The following is a 20963-nucleotide window of genomic DNA, read 5'->3' as shown; positions in this document are numbered from 1 at the left end:
GAGAGGAGTGGAAAGAAGAAGGCAGAGAGGAATGAGTCAAAGGTAGACGTGGGGAGGTTAAAGTCGCCCAGAACTGTGAGAGGTGAGCCGTCCTCGGGAAAGGAGCTTATCAAGGCATCAAGCTCATTGATGAACTCTCCGAGGGAACCTGGAGGGCGATAAATGATAAGGATGTTAAGCTTGAAAGGGCTGGTAACTGTGACAGCATGGAATTCAAAGGAGGCGATAGACAGATGGGTAAGGGGAGAAAGAGAGAATGACCACTTGGGAGAGATGAGGATCCCGGGGGCCACCACCCCGCTGACCAGAAGCTCTCGGGGTGTGCGAAACACGTGGGCGGACGAAGAGAGAGCAGTAGGAGTAGCAGTGTTATCTGTGGTGATCCATGTTTCCGTCAGTGCCAAGAAGTCGAGGGACTGGAGGGAGGCATAGGCTGAGATGAACTCTGCCTTGTTGGCCGCAGATCGGCAGTTCCAGAGGCTACCGGAGACCTGGAACTCCACGTGGGTCGTGCGCTGGGACCACCAGATTAGGGTGGCACGCGGCCACGCGGTGTGGAGCGTTTGTATGGTCTGTGCAGAGAGGAGAGAACAGGGATAGACAGACACATAGTTGACAGGCTACAGAAGAGGCTACGCTAATGCAAAGGAGATTGGAATGACAAGTGGACTACACGTCTCGAATGTTCAGAAAGTTGAGCTTACGTAGCAAGAATCTTATTGACTAAAATGATTAAAAATGATACAGTACTGCTGAAGTAGGCTAGCTGGCAGTGGCTGCGTTGTTGATTCGGGGGCTAGCTGGCTAGCTAGCAGTGTTGATTACGTTACGTTGCGTTAAAAGAACGACAATAGCTGGCTAGGTAACCTAGAAAATCGCTCTAGACTACACAATTATCTTTGATACAAAGACGGCTATGTAGCTAGCTATGTAGCTAGCTACGATCAAACAAATCAAACCGTTGTACTGTAATGAAATGAAATGAAAATGTGATACTACCTGTGGAGCGAGGCGGAATGCGACCGGGTTGTTGAGTTCTAATCGGTAGACGTTGGCTAGCTGTTGGCTAGCTAGCAGTGTCTCCTACGTTAAGGACGACAAATAGCTGGCTAGCTAACCTCGGTAAATTAAGATAATCACTCTAAAAACTACACACTCTAAACTACACAATTATCTTGGATACGAAGACAGCAAAGACAACTATGTAGCTAGCTAACACTACACTAATCAAGTCGTTCAGTTGAGGGTAATAGTTTCTACAGTGCTGCTATTCTTATTGACTAAAATGATTAAAAATTATACAGTACTGCTGAAGTAGGCTAGCTGGCAGTGGCTGCGTTGTTGACTTTGTAGGCTAGCTGGCAGTGGCTGCGTTGTTGATTCAGGGGCTAGCTGGCTAGCTAGCAGTGTTGATTACGTTACGTTGCGTTAAAAGAACGACAATAGCTGGCTAGGTAACCTAGAAAATCGCTCTAGACTACACAATTATCTACACAATTATCTTTGATACAGAGACGGCTATGTAGCTAGCTATGTAGACGGTGGGCGTTAGCTAGCTGTTAGCTAGCTGGCTAGCTGCTGGGCAGATACGTTAGGACGACGAAATACGATAATACGAAATCTCTCTTCCTTCGTCTTTTGGTAACCTTCTTTTTTAATTTATATAAAACAGAATCCATTGGAAACACTCTCCTAACGCACCCTGAATTATTATTTTTAACAACTTCCCATTACCCACTCTTGATTCTAGAGATACATTTTTTTTAATCAATTAAATCAAAGCAAACTAATCACCTGGACCTTCTGAAAACAAATTACTTCCTCAATCAATGAACCAAGCATGCAACTCATTACTGTTTAAACCCAATAATGTGGATGCAAAGATTTTAGCTGAAGTCCTATCCCAATGGTTGGAGACAATTAACAGATAACATCATTGGACCAAACCAGATTTATACAAAATCGCCTGTCCCCTGTAATCTTAGACGGTTATTTAACTTCATCTATGAACTTGACGGATAAAAAATAAAGAGGTTGTAATATCATTAGACGCCGAAAAGGCATTAGATCAAGTAGAGTGGGATTACCTATTTGCAACGTTAGGAAAATTTGGACTTGGCTGCAATTCAAATTCCTGGGTAAAACTATTGTATGCTTTACCATGTGCTTCACTAAGAACCAATGGCCACAAATCACAATATTTCTCACTAAAACGTGGAACTAGGCAAGGGTGTCCACTCCCGGGGCTCCTATTTGCCATTGCGATAGAACCCCTGGGCCAATTCAAATATTCAAATATAACCCAGCAAACTGGATGCAGTCTATAACAGTGCCATCCGTTTTGTCACCAAAGCCCCATATACCACCCACCACTGCGACTTGTATGCTCTCGTCGGCTGGCCCTCGCTACATATTTGTCGCCAGACCCACTGGCTCCAGGTCATCTATAAGTCTATGCTAGGAAAAGCACAACCTTATAACAGCTCACGCACTCCAGCAGGTATATCTCACTGGTCATCCCCAAAGCCAACATCCCCTTTGGCCACCTTTCCTTCCAGTTCTCTGCTGCCAATGGCTGGAACGAATTGCAAAAATCGCTGAAGTTGGAGACTTACAGTAGGGCAAAAAAGTATTTAGTCAGCCACCAATTGTGCAAGTTCTCCCACTTAAAAAGATGAGAGAGGCCTGTAATTTTTATCATAGGTACACTTCATCTATGACAGACAAAATGAGAAGAAAAAATGGTGGAAAATAAGTATTTGGTCAATAACAAAAGTTTATCTCAATACGTTTTCTGTAAGTCTTCACAAGGTCTTCACACACTGTTGCTGGTATTTTGGCCCATTCCTCCACGCAGATCTCCTCTAGAGCACTGATGTTTTGGGGCTGTTGCTGGGCAACACGGACTTTTAACTCCCTCCAAAGATTTTCTATGGGGTTGAGATCTGGAGACTGGCTAGGCCACTCCAGGACCTTGAAATGCTTCTTACGAAGCCACTCCTTCGTTGCCCGGGCATTGTGTTTGGGATCATTGTCATGCTGAAAGACCCAGCCATGTTTCATATTCAATGCCCTTGCTTATGGAAGGAGGTTTTCACTCAAAATCTCATGATACATGGCCCCAGTCGTTTTTTCCTTTACACGGATCAGTCGTCCTGGTCCCTTTGCAGAAAAACAGCCCCAAAGCATGATGTTTCCACCCCCATGCTTCACAGTAGGTATGGTGTTCTTTGGATGCAACTCAGCATTCTTTGTCCTCCAAACACGACGAGTTGAGTTTTTACCAAAAAGTTCTATTTTGGTTTCATTTGACCATATGACATTCTCCCAATCTTCTTCTGGATCATCCAAATGCTCTCTAGCAAACTTCAGACGGGCCTGGACATGTACTGGCTTAAGCAGAGGGACACGTCTGGCACTGCAGGATTTGAGTCCCTGGCGGCGTAGTGTGTTACTGATGGTAGGCTTTGTTACTTTGGTCCCAGCTCTCTGCAGGTCATTCACTAGGTCCCCCCGTGTGGTTCTGGGATTTTTGCTCACCGTACTTGTGATCATTTTGACTCCACGGGGTGAGATCTTGCGTGGAGCCCCAGATCGAGGGAGATTATCAGTGATCTTGTATGTCTTCCATTTCCTAATAATTGCTCCCACAGTTGATTTCTTCAAAGCAAGCTGCTTACCTATTGCAGATTCAGTCTTCCCAGCCTGGTGCAGGTCTACAATTTTTTTCCTGGTGTCCTTTAACATTTAACATTTAAGTCATTTAGCAGACGCTCTTATCCAGAGCGACTTACAAATTGGTGCATTCACCTTATGACATCCAGTGGAACAGTAGTGCATCTACATCTTTTAAGGGGGGGGGAGAGGGATTACTTTATCCTATCCTAGGTATTCCTTAAAGAGGTGGGGTTTCAGGTGTCTCCGGAAGGTGGTGATTGACTCCGCTGTCCTGGCGTCGTGAGGGAGTTTGTTCCACCATTGGGGGCCAGAGCAGCGAACAGTTTTGACTGGGCTGAGCGGGAACTGTACTTCCTCAGTGGTAGGGAGGCGAGCAGGCCAGAGGTGGATGAACGCAGTGCCCTTGTTTGGGTGTAGGGCTTGATCAGAGCCTGGAGGTACTGAGGTGCCGTTCCCCTCACAGCTCCGTAGGCAAGCACCATGGTCTTGTAGCGGATGCGAGCTTCAACTGGAAGCCAGTGGAGAGAGCGGAGGAGCGGGGTGACGTGAGAGAACTTGGGAAGGTTGAACACCAGACGGGCTGCGGCGTTCTGGATGAGTTGTAGGGGTTTAATGGCACAGGCAGGGAGCCCAGCCAACAGCGAGTTGCAGTAATCCAGACGGGAGATGACGAGTGCCTGGATTAGGACCTGCGCCGCTTCCTGTGTGAGGCAGGGTCGTACTCTGCGGATGTTGTAGAGCATGAACCTACAGGAACGGGCCACCGCCTGATGTTAGTTGAGAACGACAGGGTGTTGTCCAGGATCACGCCAAGGTTCTTAGCGCTCTGGGAGGAGGACACAATGGAGTTGTCAACCGTGATGGCGAGATCATGGAACGGGCAGTCCTTCCCCGGGAGGAAGAGCAGCTCCGTCTTGCCGAGGTTCAGCTTGAGGTGGTGATCCGTCATCCACACTGATATGTCTGCCAGACATGCATAGATGCGATTCGCCACCTGATCATCAGAAGGGGAAAGGAGAAGATTAATTGTGTGTCGTCTGCATAGCAATGATAGGAGAGACCATGTGAGGTTATGACAGAGCCAAGTGACTTGGTGTATAGCGAGAATAGGAGAGGGCCTAGAACAGAGCCCTGGGGGACACCAGTGGTGAGAGCACGTGGTGTGGAGACGGATTCTCGCCACGCCACCTGGTAGGAGCGACCTGTCAGGTAGGACGCAATCCAAGCGTGGGCCGCGCCGGAGATGCCCAACTCGGAGAGGGTGGAGAGGAGGATCTGATGGTTCACAGTATCGAAGGCAGCCGATAGGTCTAGAAGGATGAGAGCAGAGGAGAGAGAGTTAGCTTTAGCAGTGCGGAGCGCCTCCGTGATACAGAGAAGAGCAGTCTCAGTTGAATGACTAGTCTTGAAACCTGACTGATTTGGATCAAGGTCATTCTGAGAGAGATAGCGGGAGAGCTGGCCAAGGACGGCACGTTCAAGAGTTTTGGAGAGAAAAGAAAGAAGGGATACTGGTCTGTAGTTGTTGACATCGGAGGGATCGAGTGTAGGTTTTTTCAGAAGGGGTGCAACTCTCGTTCTCTTGAAGACGGAAGGGACGTAGCCAGCGGTCAGGGATGAGTTGATGAGCGAGGTGAGGTAAGGGAGAAGGTCTCCGGAAATGGTCTGGAGAAGAGAGGAGGGGATAGGGTCAAGCGGGCAGGTTGTTGGGCGGCCGGCCGTCACAAGACGCGAGATTTCATCTGGAGAGAGAGGGGAGAAAGAGGTCAGAGCACAGGGTAGGGCAGTGTGAGCAGAACCAGCGGTGTCGTTTGACTTCGCAAACGAGGATCGGATGTCGTCGACCTTCTTTTCAAAATGGTTGACGAAGTCATCTGCAGAGAGGGAGGAGGGGGAGAGGATTCAGGAGGGAGGAGAAGGTTGCAAAGAGCTTCCTAGGGTTAGAGGCAGATGCTTGGAATTTAGAGTGGTAGAAAGTGGCTTTAGCAGCAGAGAGAGAAGAGGAAAATGTAGAGAGGAGGGAGTGAAAGGATGTCAGGTCCGCAGGGAGGCGAGTTTTCCTCCATTTCCGCTCGGCTGCCCGGAGCCCTGTTCTGTGAGCTCGCAATGAGTCGTTGAGCCACGGAGCGGGAGGGGAGGACCGAGCCGGCCTGGAGGATAGGGGACATAGAGAGTCAAAGGATGCAGAAAGGGAGGAGAGGAGGGTTGAGGAGGCAGAATCAGGAGATAGGTTGGAGAAGGTTTGAGCAGAGGGAAGAGATGATGGGATGGAAGAGGAGAGAGTAGCGGGGGAGAGAGAGCGAAGGTTGGGACGGCGCGATACCATCCGAGTAGGGGCAGTGTGGGAAGTGTTGGATGAGAGCGAGAGGGAGAAGGATACAAGGTAGTGGTCGGAGACTTGGAGGGGAGTTGCAATGAGGTTAGTGGAAGAACAGCATCTAGTAAAGATGAGGTCGAGCGTATTTCCTGCCTTGTGAGTAGGGGAGGAAGGTGAGAGGGTGTGGTCAAAAGAGGAGAGGAGTGGAAAGAAGGAGGCAGAGAGGAATGAGTCAAAGGTAGACGTGGGGAGGTTAAAGTCGCCCAGAACTGTGAGAGGTGAGCCGTCCTCAGGAAAGGAGCTTATCAAGGCATCAAGCTCATTGATGAACTCTCCGAGGGAACCTGGAGGGCGATAAATGATAAGGATGTTAAGCTTGAAAGGGCTGGTAACTGTGACAGCATGGAATTCAAAGGAGGCGATAGACAGATGGGTAAGGGGAGAAAGAGAGAATGACCACTTGGGAGAGATGAGGATCCCGGTGCCACCACCCCGCTGACCAGAAGCTCTCGGGGTGTGCGAGAACACGTGGGCAGACGAAGAGAGAGCAGTAGGAGTAGCAGTGTTGTCTGTGGTGATCCATGTTTCCGTCAGTGCCAAGAAGTCGAGGGACTGGAGGGAGGCATAGGCTGAGATGAACTCTGCCTTGTTGGCCGCAGATCGGCAGTTCCAGAGGCTACCGGAGACCTGGAACTCCACGTGGGTCGTGCGCGCTGGGACCACCAGATTAGGGTGGCCGCGGCCACGCGGTGTGGAGCGTTTGTATGGTCTGTGCAGAGAGGAGAGAACAGGGATAGACAGACACATAGTTGACAGGCTACACAAGAGGCTACGCTAATGCAAAGGAGATTGGAATGACAAGTGGACTACACGTCTCGAGTGTTCAGAAAGTTAAGCTTACGTAGCAAGAATCTTATTGACTAAAATGATTAAAATGATACAGTACTGCTGAAGTAGGCTAGCTGGCAGAGGCTGCGTTGTTGACTATGTAGGCTAGCTGGCAGTGTCTGCGTCGTTGACACTACACTAATCAAGTCGTTCTGTTGAGTTTAATGGTTTCTACTGTGCTGCTATTCGGGGCTAGCTGGCTAGCTAGCAGTGTTGATTTACGTTACGTTGCGTTAAAAGAACGACAATAGCTGGCTAGCTAACCTAGGAAATCGCTCAAGACTACACAATTATCTTTGATACAAAGACGGCTATGTAGCTAGCTATGTAGCTAGCTATGATCAAACAAATCAAGCCGTTGTACTGTAATGAAATGAAAAATGTGATACTACCTGTGGAGCGAAGCGAAATGCGACCGGATTGTTGAGTGCGGAAGTTCTGTTACGTTAAGGACGACAAATAGCTGGCTAGCTAACCTCGGTAAATTAAGATAATCACTCTAAAACTACACACTCTAAACTACACAATTATCTTGGATACGAAGACAGCAAAGACAACTATGTAGCTAGCTAACACTACACTAATCAAGTCGTTCAGTTGAGTGTAAGTTGTGCTGCTAATCGGTAGACGGTGGACTAGCTAACGGTAAACGTTAGCTAGCTAGCTAGCTGCAGGGCGGTGTAGACTGCGTTAGGACGACGAAATACGATAATTACGCAATTATCTATGATACAAAGACGGCTATGTAGCTAGCTAAGAAGAAAAATTGCTAAGATTAGACAAATCAAACCGTTGTACTATAATGAAATGTAATGAAATGTAATACTACCTGCGGACCGAGTGCAGATGCGACCGCTCGCTCCAACCCGGAAGTTATTGACAGCTCTTTGGTCTTGGCCATTGTGGAGTTTGGAGTGTCACTGTTTGAGGTTGTGGACAGGTGTCTTTTATACTGATAACAAGTTCAAACAGGTGTCATTAATACAGGTAACGAGTGGAGGACAGAGGAACCTCTTAAAGAAGAAGTTACAGGTCTGTGAGAGACAGAAATCTTGCTTGTTTGTAGGTGACCAAATACTTATTTTCCACCATAATTTGCAAATAAATTCATTAAAAATCCTACAATGTGATTTTCTGGATTTTCTTTTTAATTTTGTCTGTCATAGTTGAAGTGTACCTATGATGAAAATTACAGGCCTCTCTCATCTTTTTAATTGGGAGAACTTGCACAATTGGTGGCTGACTAAATACTTTTTTGCCCCACTGTACTAAATAATATGTGTAAAATTTGTTTTGATTTAGACTGTTCCATTATCATGCACCTGTCTCAAAACAGGAGCGGGGGAAAAAATACATGTCATCTGTGCACTGAAATAGCGAATGGAGGATGCTTTTCCCGTGGTTCAGTTTCATGCCAACCAGGTAGGCTATACTCCTGTTGTAAAGATAAGCAATGTGCTTAATATTAGGAGAGTTTAGAAATAAATATAGTAGGCCTAGCCTGTAGAAAGCTGATGGGAGTGCTGAGTACCAGGCAGTTAGCAAGTTCGGTTCACAGATGGATGTTCTTCTTCAGTATGTATGATGTAAAACTGTAAAAATGATGGCAGCCCTTACCATGTTAGTTTATGGAGAACTTACAGTACATTGACTCTGAGAGACTGAGGATGTGATGACAAAGAGGGAGGGAGACTTGAGTAATGACAGTGAGATAATGGTTTTCTGTGGCCATTGCTGCACTGTGGCTTTTCCCAATGCTGGAATGTTGTTTACAGGGGTCAGGCAGCATCCCAGGAATGCGGACTCAGTGTTCTGAGGAAATGGCTGTTGTCTCAAGAAGGAACTCTTGACTGGCTCCTGACCCACGGCTAAGTGTGAGTGGGACGGACTTGAATCCCGTGGCGAAGAGTCGTGAATGATGACCCATGTCTTGCGTGGTTATTAACAAGAGGTGTGCTATTGAAAGGAGGGGCCATTGTACGGTAACAAATCTCCTCCCTCAGTGATTGATTGGTATAAGGTTTTGGTAACACCTTATAGCTTCAATTGCCCGGGTTAGTGGTCCATAGTGGAGCCGTTCGCCCACCCATTTTACATATTATTAAACTGTAATGTTATATCCGGTAGTGCTTTTGTAAACACTCCACTTGTAGGATTTTAAGTGGAAGCAGAGATGTTTTCACTTAACCAAACTTTATACTACCTACCAGACATTGTGACGAAGACACAGCATCCACAACAGCTCAGGCACACTAAAACAATATGGTTTAAAAACAACCCAATTCGGATCATTTGGTAATCCAGCGCTGGGAACATATTGGAGAGAACACATGCTGGGTTATTTTGACCAAGACAGTTGGGTTGCTTGAGTAACCCAACATGTTGAGTTGTTGGGATTACCCAAACATGGGTTAATTTAACCATCAGTTGGGTTCTTATTAGGGCTGTCCCCGACTAAAAAAAATATTGGTAGACCGAGAGTCATCTTCTCTTTTTTTGAAAATGTACATTTTTCCATATATAGAGACATCCTATGTGTTTTAATCGAATCAACTGTACCCACTGAGCTTGTCTGATGCTTTAAGCTCACTGATTGATGAAATAACACAAATGATTAGAAGGAGTACGACCGCAGTTGATTTGATTGTGCAGGGCCAGGCTCAGATTTGCTGCGATGTGCCATCCCCACGGCCTCCACAATGGATTAGTCCACTCAGACAGGCGTAAATCAGACAGGTGCACCATTTGCTACTGCTCGACTAAAGAAATCTTGGTCGACCAACAGCGTATCGACCAAACAAACGACCAGTCGACGAAATGGGGTCAGCCCTAGTTTTTATTCACCTTCATGCTGGGTTGATATATATACTTTCTTTTCATGAATATTACCAACAACAACAGAATAAATTAATTTTGTCCAAGGGATCCATGGAATAAGTTTAGAGGGTGTAACACAATACAATGTAATATTATTAATCTACAACTTATGTTCTTAGTCATGGGCAATATGGGCCTGAGAGGCTCACAGTGATATTGGTATCCACAGTTCTCCACCAGTTATACATTTTTTAACTCAATAATTATTGTGCTATCCCATTTAATTGTATAGTTTGTTTACATAAATGCACTGTAATTCAAGTTTTAAATATGCAACGTTTTCTTTCTGCTTCACATATATATATTTTTTATATAATTGCAGGATACTAGGTTTAAAGCTGCAACAACAAAAAATCTCTCTGCCTCATAACAAAATCTGTAGAATTGCAGGAAATTTGTTTGCCAAAAGGCGGGCCTTTCAGATGTTCCTTCCTATGGCCTGAAACTTGGTTCGTCTGGCCATGCACTGCCAAAGTCATAGTATCACTCTTTGTATGCTATGTTGAGCTTACTCGATTTGTGATCTGATTATGATGGTGTCCATGATGAATTTGTCACAAAAGGATACTCCGGCCCAAAAAAGTTTGAGAACACCTGTCTTAAGGGACTCATACACGTGTGCAAGCCTCATTAAAGCTACAAAGCTGTCTGTGTCCAACCTTGACATATGATAACAATACAACAGAACAGAACAACCAGATTGACATTTGCTCTCACAGGTGGATAAAAATAACTATATGAAAGCCATGCCCCTCCTAAGCCACACCTCTAGACTTCAGATCTGACCTACTGGGTCATATCCCAATAACCCAGCATCAATAACTCAGCATCAACTCAGCATCAACAACAACCCAACTAAGTGACCCCAATAGGTAGCCCAACGGCTAAGGAGTTGGACCTGTGGCCGAATGGTGGCTGGTTGGAATCCTGAGCCGAGTGCGGGAAAAACGGGAGGAATTGTCCTGGCAACTGGAGGGCTGCTGGGTTCACATCCTCAAGACATTCCCATTGGGCCCTTGAGCATGGTCCTTAACCCCACAACATGCTCTCCATCCATGGGTGCTGCACTGCAGCTTGACCATGTGCTTGTTTCAATTGTATATGTGGTGGAGTTGAGAATGGAGCAGAAGACACATTTCTATTGTTCTATGTAACTAATGGGCAATAAAGTTGTATTGTATACTGTAAGACATTACATTATTACTAATACATGCTTATAACAAGCTAAATAGCGTTATAATGGAAGGCTTTACATAAAGTGTCACTAAGGAATCTTGTGAGGAGCATTTTCATTGTCAGAAATCTCACAGAAATAAGCCTCCAACATTCTTCTCTTCCTCACATCGAGGAGGACTGTGGCGTTATATCACATTCGGTATGACTATATTTGTGAATCAGGAACATTGAAAGAAACGCACCACTTCATCCAAATGAGGCTGTTGCACAAGATTAAAGGGCATGCTCGAGATGTGAACAACAAATTTCATGCTTCAGCAGAAGTATTTGGCCCTCCTTGTAGTTTATAGGCCTTTTGATTTGCTATGTCCCCCAGCTGGGCTGTTTTTTATCAGGCAAGCCTACATTTCCCAGAATGTTAGCTACAGTATCGGGCTACCCTCCAACACCAATATCTTCTCAATCTCAGTTGTGCAGTTGTAAGAGCTACATATCAGAGTCACAGAGTAGACAGTGCATTCAGATTTACATGCCCGAAAACAGAGTTGCTCAATCCATTCCTGGGGGACTCCAAGTGTCAACATTGTGTCAGTACCTCCAAGTGTCAACATTGTGTCAGTACCTAGTGAGTATCTCTAAACAACTTATGTAGTAGACATCGGCTTGTTGCAGCTAACATCGAATCACTGTAGGATTTGTACTGCACATGCTACAGTAGTGCCATATAGCTCAAATCCCACACCTGATGCCTGTCTGTGACTAAAGTCGCTGCAGAGAGGGAGGTCAAAATAGAGGTAGTTGTAATGGAGGTCAGGTCAGGTCAGCTAGACCTAGCTAGCTTGGTGACACAAAAACAGAAATATACAAACACACAAGGAAATGTGAATCAAATTTATTACAGCCCAAAATAATGATTGTTTCAGCTGATTTCTTTTTTTAAGAATCCCCAAGCTTGTCTCGACAAAATACTGCACCTATTACACTTTTTCCTTGTGATATGAATCACTCCAAGTCTGCAATGGCAAGATACCATTGAAATGTACAGTTCAGGATATTCTTGTAAAAGCAGAGAAAAGTTGTCTGCCTACAGTTTTCTAATGAAAAGGAAGGTGCTAACTTTCCTATTCCATCTATGGTTCTTTCTTGGCTTTCCTTGATTCCCCACATCATCTCTCCTTTCCTGCTTACCTGCTTCTCAAAACGCACTGGAGAAGATACAAGGTCCCTCCCCTTTGACCTTCAAGGAAAGAGGATGGACAGAAAGACACATTGGGAAACAGCTTTTCTCTTGAAACAACCAAGAACAACAACTGTGTCAGTACAGATCTGTGTGTGAGCATGTGTGTTTCTTTGCAACAGGACAGCAGAGGGTCTCTGCAGTTTCTTTAAACAACATCCTTTTATTAATGTATTGTCCTGTCCTTACCGGACACCAGTGATGTCATCAGCGAGGGATGAGGATGAGGCCCTCAGGAGATGATTAACATGTCAGGATTTTGTCTTGAGAAACACCATACGAAGCAGACGTAGCCTATAACTGGGACTTTCCATAAGAATGTTGAAGCTCCAAGAGTCAAACCCACTGGAATTTCACTCTGTTGTATCCAGGCAGAGGAAAGCAGCTTGGCGTTGGGCTGGGATTGAGCGATTGGCCTTGATGCCTGGTTATGATGGGTGGAGAAGTGCCACACCTAACTGGGCAAAAGCCCCTCACAACCACCCCCAGAACGTCAATGTGTTCCCCTGGAAGGTCTGGATGCATCTGGAGTAGCAGCCACCCCTCCCCCCAAAATGCAAGACATGGGTCAGTTATAGCCTTTCTGTACTATAGAGAGGGACTGAGTGGCTGCTGGGGGACTGGAGCTATTTCCACAGCTCTAAAAAGCTGCTAACCACAGCAATGCTGAGGAGGCATGCATCACTTTAACACATTGCTGTCCCCATGCAGAGAAATACAGCAGAGCATCACAGTAGAAGTAGAAGCCTTGGGCAATGATTACTATAGAAATACAAAGACATCATGGAGTTTAAAGGACAAGGACAAGTAATTGTTTTTTGTTAACATTGTGTTTTATCTGTTATGAAAACATTGAGAGTAAAAAGTGTACTTGATACCCCCTATGTGCTTTTTCCAATGTCCAGTTTGAGATGCAAAATAATTGGTAACATTCCGTGAACCACCTGTGTGTAATGTGTTGCAAATGGTTGCTATAAGGAGCCAAGATTAGATATTTGCCCAATCCCAAACCAACCCCTAATCCCTACCCCCTATGTTCAGTGAGGGAAAAAAGTATTTGATCCCCTGCTGATTTTGTATGTTTGCCCACTGACAAAGAAATGATCAGTCTATCATTTTAATGGTAAGTTTATTTGAACAGTGAGAGACAGAATAACAACAAAGAAATCCAGAGAAATGCATGTCAAAAATGTTATAAATTGATTAGCATTTTAATGAGGGAAATAAGTATTTGACCCCTCTGCAAAACATGACTTAGTACTTGGTGGCAAAACCCTTGTTGGCAATCACAGAGGTCAGACGTTTCTTGTAGTTTGCCACCAGGTTTGCACACATCTCAGGAGGGATTTTGTCCCACTCCTCTTTGCAGATCTTCTCCAAGTCATTAAGGTTTCAAGGCTGACTTTTGGCAACTCGAACCTTCAGCTCCTTCCACAGATTTTCTATGAGATTAAGGTCTGGAGACTGGCTAGGCAACTCCAGGACCTTAATGTGCTTCTTCTTCAGCCACTCCTTTGTTGCCTTGGCCGTGTGTTTTGGGTCATTGTCATGCTGGAATACCCATCCACGACCCATTTTCAATGCCCTGGCTGAGGGAAGGAGTTTCTCACCCAAGATTTGACTGGACATGGCCCGTCCATCGTACCTTTGATGCGGTGAAGTTGTCCTGTCCCCTTAGCAGAAAAACACCCCCAAAGCATAATGTTTCCACCTCCATGTTTGACGGTGGGGATGGTGTTCTTGGGGTCATAGGCAGCATTCCTCCTCCTCCAAACACGGCGAGTTGAGTTGATGCCAAAGAGCTCCATTTTGGTCTCATCTGACCACAACACTCACCCAGTTGTCCTCTGAATCATTCAGATGTTCATTGGCAAACTTCAGACGGGCATGTATATGTGCTTTCTTGAGCAGGGGGACCTTGCGGGCGCTGCAGGATTTCAGTCCTTCACGGTGTAGTGTGTTACCAATTGTTTTCTTGGTGACTATGGTCCCCGCTGCCTTGAGATCATTGACAAGATCCTCCCATGTAGTTCTGTGCTGATTCCTCAACGTTCTCATGATCATTGCAACTCCACGAGGTGAGATCTTGCATGGAGCCCCAGGCCGAGGGAGATTGATAGTTCTTTTGTGTTTCTTCCATTTGCGAATAATTGCACCAACTGTTTTCACCTTCTCACCAAGCTGCTTGGCGATGGTCTTGTAGCCCATTCCAGCCTTGTGTAGGTCTACAATCTTGTCCCTGACATCCTTGGAGAGCTCTTTGGTCTTGACCATGGTGGAGAGTTTGGAATCTGATTGATTGATTGCTTCTGTGGACAGGTGTCTTATATACAGGTAACAAGCTGAGAGTAGGAGCACTCCCTTTAAGAGTGTGCTCCTAATCTCAGCTCGTTACCTGTATAAAAGACACCTGGGAGCCAGAAATCTTTTTGATTGAGAGGGGGTCAAATACTTATTTCCCTCATTAAAATGCAAATCAATTTATAACATTTGGATTTTTTTGTTGTTATTCTGTCTCTCACTGTTCAAATAAACCTACCATTAGCTTTGTCAGTGGGCAAACGCACAAAATCAGCAGGGGATCAAATAATTTTTTCCCTCACTGTACTTGTGGAAATCTGAGGCTTTGATAAATGTAAGCAATATGGTAAAAATTCCATAGAGTTTGATTTAGGATTGAATGCTTAGTTCGGGTCATGTCAGGAAATTCTCCAGGGCCTTTGGAAAAGCTTTCCATGTATTACAGGATGATAGCTGACAGGTAGTCCATATAAAGTATTACCAAATAGTTTATACAGTTGAAAAATATTTGTTTTACTTCAGTTTATTTATTCTCTAAATTGGTCAAGGCCTTGTGTTTTGCAAAAGCGATGATAAACAAATCTTTTTTTTTAAGAACAAGTGCTTGAGATTCTTTATGCCTCTATTCCATTTTTCAATGAAGTTGCTCTATTTGGAACTGTCTATCCATGCAGATACACTCAGTAAAAAACAAACAAATGCCACACACACTTCTTCCATACCCACGTAATAAGATGAACTTGCTTTCCAGCTATGTTTCAAAGACATGTTTCAAAGACAAATTACTTAAAAGTAACTTAATAAGCTAATTTAAAATGTTTCTTCAGGGAATCATATCCAAAGGAGGAGCACATAATGAAGTGATTTGGGAAATTCAGAAAATAAATGTGCTCCCAGATTCCCAGTCAGTAACTATTTCCTGGAAACATAAATAATTGTGCATTTATTGGTCCAAAACATGCTAGCATCAGACTCGAGTTCCTGATACACTACCGTTCAAAAGTTTGAGGTCACTTAGAAATGTCCTTGTTTTTGAAAGAGAAGCAAGTTTTTTGACCATTAAAATTAACATCAAATTGATCAGAAATACAGAGTAGACATTGTTAATGTTGTAAATGACTATTGTAGCTGGAAATGGCTGATTTTTACATAGGCGTACAGAGGCCATTATCATAAACCATTATTCCTGTGTTCCAATGGCACGTTGTATTAGCTAATCCAAGTGTATCATTTTTAAAAGGCTAATTGATCATTAGAAAACCCTTTTGCAATTATGTTAGCACAGCTGAAAACTGTAGTGCTAATTAAAGAAGCAATAAAACTTGCCTTCTTAAGACTAGTTGAGTATCTGGAGCATCAGCACTTGTGGGATCGATTACAGACTCAAAATTGCCATAAACAAAGAAGTTTCTTCTGAAACTTTTCAGTCTATTCTTGTTCTGAAAAATGGAGGCTATTCCATGCGAGAAATTGCCAAGAAACGGAAGATCTCGTACAGCGCCTTGTACTACTCCCTTCACAGAACAGTGCAAACCGTCTCTAACCAGAATAGAAAGAGGAGTCAGAGGCCCCGGTGTACAACTGAGCAAGTGGACAAGTACATTAGAGTGTCTAGTTTAAGAAACAGATGCCTCACAAGTCCTCAACTGGCAGCTTCATTAAATAGTACTCGTAAAACACCAGTCTCAGCGTCAACAGTGAAGAGGCGACTCCGGGATGCTGGCCTTCTAGGCAGAGTTCCTCTGTCCAGTGTCTTAGGAGATTCCTTAAAGCTAGAATCCTTAGTTGTCTGTATGCTGTTGTTTGTATGTGTATACCCATTGATAATTCAAGAATGTAATTTATAAATGCCTCATGAGCTAAGTTCAACTGTCATACCCCATCAGAACCCCAAATATAATCTTGTTTTACTCCAATATTTGTAAACAATGCAAATTTAAACAAACACAGTATAGCCTCAAAACATGGTTAAAACTTTTATTTGGTATCATGGATGGTCAGTCCTTGCATCCATAGCTCTGTCAAGGTAATAGTCAAACTGCATTTCACAGCATGCCCTGATTTCTCACTGAGTTTGGGACAAATGAGAATACTCAATGGGTTCACAGTGTCCTCGAAGGTATTCTGTAACAGGGCTAAAATAATGCTGTCTCTTCCAGACATGAACTGCTGGTTTCTCTCTCCTCTTCTCAGCATGCTGTTCTTTTAATGGACATCTGCTGGCACTTTGGCCTGTAACGGGTTTGCCATGTGCCCCTCCAGAAGCACACACGCAGGAGGAGCTGGAGGAAATATGCCCCTCTCCTGAGGGGGGACTAGACCTATCATTCTCCAGCACTTTGGAAACAAGATGACGACAGATAGGGTATATACAGTATATATATATATATATATATATATATATATATATATATACATATACTAATATATACAGACAAGCTCATGGTCTGCGTCCCAAATGGTACCCTATTCCCTTTATATAGTAGTGTATTACTTTTGGGCTCTGGTAAAAAGTAGGGCACTATATAGGGAACACAGACTATGAGTTCCTTTGTATAAATTAGTTCAGTGTTTGAGCTTAGGGACCATATTGGACTAGTTTCAAGAACTGTTCCCTTGACTTGTGAAAACAGGTAGTTACCTCATTCAACCCTCAGCTATGTCCTATGGAAAAAGCTCAAAGGAGATGAGGTTGACTTGTTTTCATCTCTCCACTTCCTCACTTTCTTGAATCGAGGCACTTTGGGAGAAGTGCACAGTTAGCATTACTTTGGCAAGTGGTTCAAGGTGTTGGACCTTTTTCCAAAGTGTTGGCCATGGGTGGATTGGCCATCAGGCAGTTCTGGCAAATTAAAATTAAAAAAGGACACCATTGGCAGCCCATGGGCCTGTACATTTAAAAAAAATATTTTTGCACCTTTTCTCTCTTGTCATAATAATATATTTGAGCATTTGCCTCTTAGGTCTGCCGCTGCAGAAAACAGTGCAGTCAAGGTAGGGAGAAAACAGAAAAAGTGAGTGCTATTTATACTTTATAAACACTGTGTACATTTTTTGAGTGACCAGTGTAACCTGGTGAAAACATATGCACACCGCACAGGATGTTTAAGGAAATATATATACCTGTGTGAATAACGTATTAACATTTACAAATGTGGGAGTAATGAGTAATAAATGGTGAGCAAACAGTTTGTAAACACCTTATAAATGGTTTACTATGGACCCTTTAAATAAAGTGTTACCCTAGGAGGTTGTTGGGCCAAGCAGCTACCTCAGCTGCTGCTGCTGCAGTCAAGTGCAGTGGAGGTAGGAAGAAAACAGAGAGAGAGAGAGAGAGAGAGAGAGAGACTGACACAGACACAGATTTACTGCCAGTTTTCATATTTTGGCCCTATATTATATATGTAATAGTAATTAACCCTTAGGATGGGGGAGACATGTATGAAAGACATATTTGCCATATAAGTAGTGTTACGAAGGTATAAAGAACCAAATTCTGTTTTCTCCATTTTGTTTTTCCAGGTTTCCTTTATCCCACTTTTTGTTCATGTTTTTCGCTCTCAACATCACTCTTTTATAATAGAAAAACAACCAAATTGGATGTTCTTAGTCCACAACAACGCTTAAACAACATCAGGAGATGGCTTTTGAGGTCTGGGAAAAATCTACCAAATGTTTGGGTGTAGTTACCCTTTAGTGTGGTGGAGCTAAAATTCCAGAGCTGAATTTTGGTCCCAGACCACCCCTTGTGTGGGCTAATTCAATTTTTAATTCAGATTCTGTTATTGAGGCTTACTTCAAGCTATTCTTTGCCTGTGGGAGAGTTTGACTAAGGATTCTGAGCTTATGCTTTCGAAGAGCCCCTGATGATCTTCAATGCTCAAATGCTTCACATGTAGAGAGATACAGTATTCTATTTTTGAGGTCTTGTGTTTGCATATGGTAGCCCTTAATACTCGGACCCTGATAAATGCCTAAATTGGAACGCAGTGGCTGTACAGTAATATGCTATACATCACATCATTGCCCTGGCTCTGTGCTTCACATCACTGTATAGGTATTGACTGACAAGATATTCTGAACTTGACCACGTCGTGTGTCAAGCAGTTTCCCCCATCCCTCCTGCTAATTGGGCAACTTTTGCAAATGTTTTGTTGCCTGAGTGAGAGAAATGCTGTAAATTAAGAGGACTGTATTTTGAAAGATTAGACGTTGAGTACAAATATGCGCTTCACATTTCCATATCATAAAACTCATGTCATATACAGGGTCAAGATTGCGATTTATAATAGACCGTTTTGGGATTGCGTAAACAGCAACAGTAATTGTGTGATGGCGGGGATGCAGGGTTGTGTTCCAAACAAAACAACAAGTGTTTAGTTCCTCAATGGCACAGCTAGGAGAGCTAAAAAAAATTACTTATAGTTGACTCTTCTTTGAGTCAAGTGTATTGAAATGACTTAGGACCTGTGCACTTTGGAGAAGTGTATGGCCACTTGAAGACACCAGTTAGTCCTCTCACTCAAACCCTTGTAATTTGTTTGTCTTATGTTGCACCTATCCCCCTTTTCCAGGGATATTTTTGTCATGTTACTGAATGTATACAGAGTATTTTCAGATTTCATTATGAACAAAAGCTGTGAAAAGTACAGTAAACTCCACATACAAATCTACAGCGTAAAGTTTAGATTCAGACACGTCAGGTGAACTGTTGTGCCCTAACATTTGGTCTAATAATTTTATCATAATCTCCAAACTTTTCCCTTTCAATTTGTACCATGGTTATGCATATGCTTTTCATATTTCTTATGTAAGAAACATTTCAATTTAGCACTATCCAATTACACCAATTCCCACAAATGTAAAAATAGCTCTTAGAACCCACATATTGATACTTTTGGCTTTACCCTAATTAGCACCTAGAATCATTCTAGATGAACACTGCTTTTCTGTCCATCTCAATGTTGTATAATCAAATTCAATTCCCTTTATTTCTGGCACGTCATGAGACTGACATCACCAGCACACATGAGTTGCATTCCAAAAACTCAAACCTGAGAGGGCCTGGACCATTGCCATCGATTCAAGGCTTTGGTTCAAAATGAGAAAATCTGTTCACGTCACAAAAATGCATCATAATGAAATGATCAAATAAAGGTGGCGAATGACACATACAGTTGAAGTCGGACGTTTACATACACCTCAGCCAAATACATTTCAACTCCGTTTTTCACAATTCCTGACATTTAATCCAAGTAAAAAATTCCCTGTCTTAGGTCAGTTATGATCACCACCTTATTTTAAGAATGTGACATGTCAGAATAATAGTAGAGAGAATTATTTCTTTTAGCTTTTATTTCTTTCATCACATCCCCAGTGGGTCAGAAGTTTACATACCCTCAATTAGTATTTGGTAGCACTGCCTTTAAATTGTTTAACATGGGTCCAACGTTTCAGGTAGACTTCCACAAGCTTCCCACAATAAGTTGGGTGAATTTTGGCCCATTCCTGCCACGTTCGTCATAATGAGTAGACCAAGGCAGAGCGTGAATAGAGTAACACATATTTTTAATAAACTGACACTCACCAAAACAAAACAATTGTTCCGGAACTTTAATACACGTTTAAGGACGAGTACAGGGAGCTGACTCAGGTGGCACCAAACTGACAACATGTTCCTTTATTCCAAATCCGTGTGCCCTCCACCAACTCAACAATTCCCCCATTTCTCTCCTCCGAATTCTCCTTCTCCCAGACTGGCTCTGGTTCACTCCTCGGCTCCGCCGACTGCTCCATGTGCCCCCCCAAAAAACATTATTGGGGTTTCTGTGGCCGACCTCCCCGACTTCGTCGCTGTCCCTCCTTCGCTGCTTCCACCTGCCTCCATGGCAGTCTCTTCTCTCCTACTATAATGTCGTCCCAAGTCCAGGATGTTCTCTCCCCCTAATCTCCTCTATCGACCAGGATGCCATTATCTCCTGTGCACGCTGCTTTGTCCGTTGTTGGTGGGATCTTCTGTCACGTTCGTCGTAATGAGTAGACCAAGGCGCAGCGTGAATTGAGTTCCACATATTTTTAATAAACTGAAACTCACCAAAACAATAAAGCATAAACAAAAAGTGAAGGTACTGGTGTGCACTCAGGCAACTCAATGTAGACAAGATCCCACAAATAACCATGGGGAAATGGCTACCTAAATAATCATATTTATATCAGAGGCAGCTGTATATCGTTGTCTCTGATTGGGGATGACCCCAATCAGAGACAACGATAAACAGCTGCCTCTGATTGGGAACCATGTCAGGCCACCATAGAAATACAAAACACCTAGATGGCCCACCCAAGTCACTATCATGCCCCAACCAACCTGAGTCAGGTTTGTAGGCCTCCTTGCTCGAACACGCTTGTTCAGTTCTGCCCACAAAGTTTCTGTAGGATTGAGGTCAGGGCTTTGTGATGGCCACTCCAATACCTTGACTTTGTTGTCCT

The sequence above is a fragment of the Oncorhynchus nerka genome, linkage group LG9a, assembly GCF_034236695.1.
Source record: "Oncorhynchus nerka isolate Pitt River linkage group LG9a, Oner_Uvic_2.0, whole genome shotgun sequence".
Taxonomy (NCBI): Eukaryota; Metazoa; Chordata; class Actinopteri; order Salmoniformes; family Salmonidae; genus Oncorhynchus; species Oncorhynchus nerka.
Note: the sequence above shows the minus strand (reverse complement) of the source record.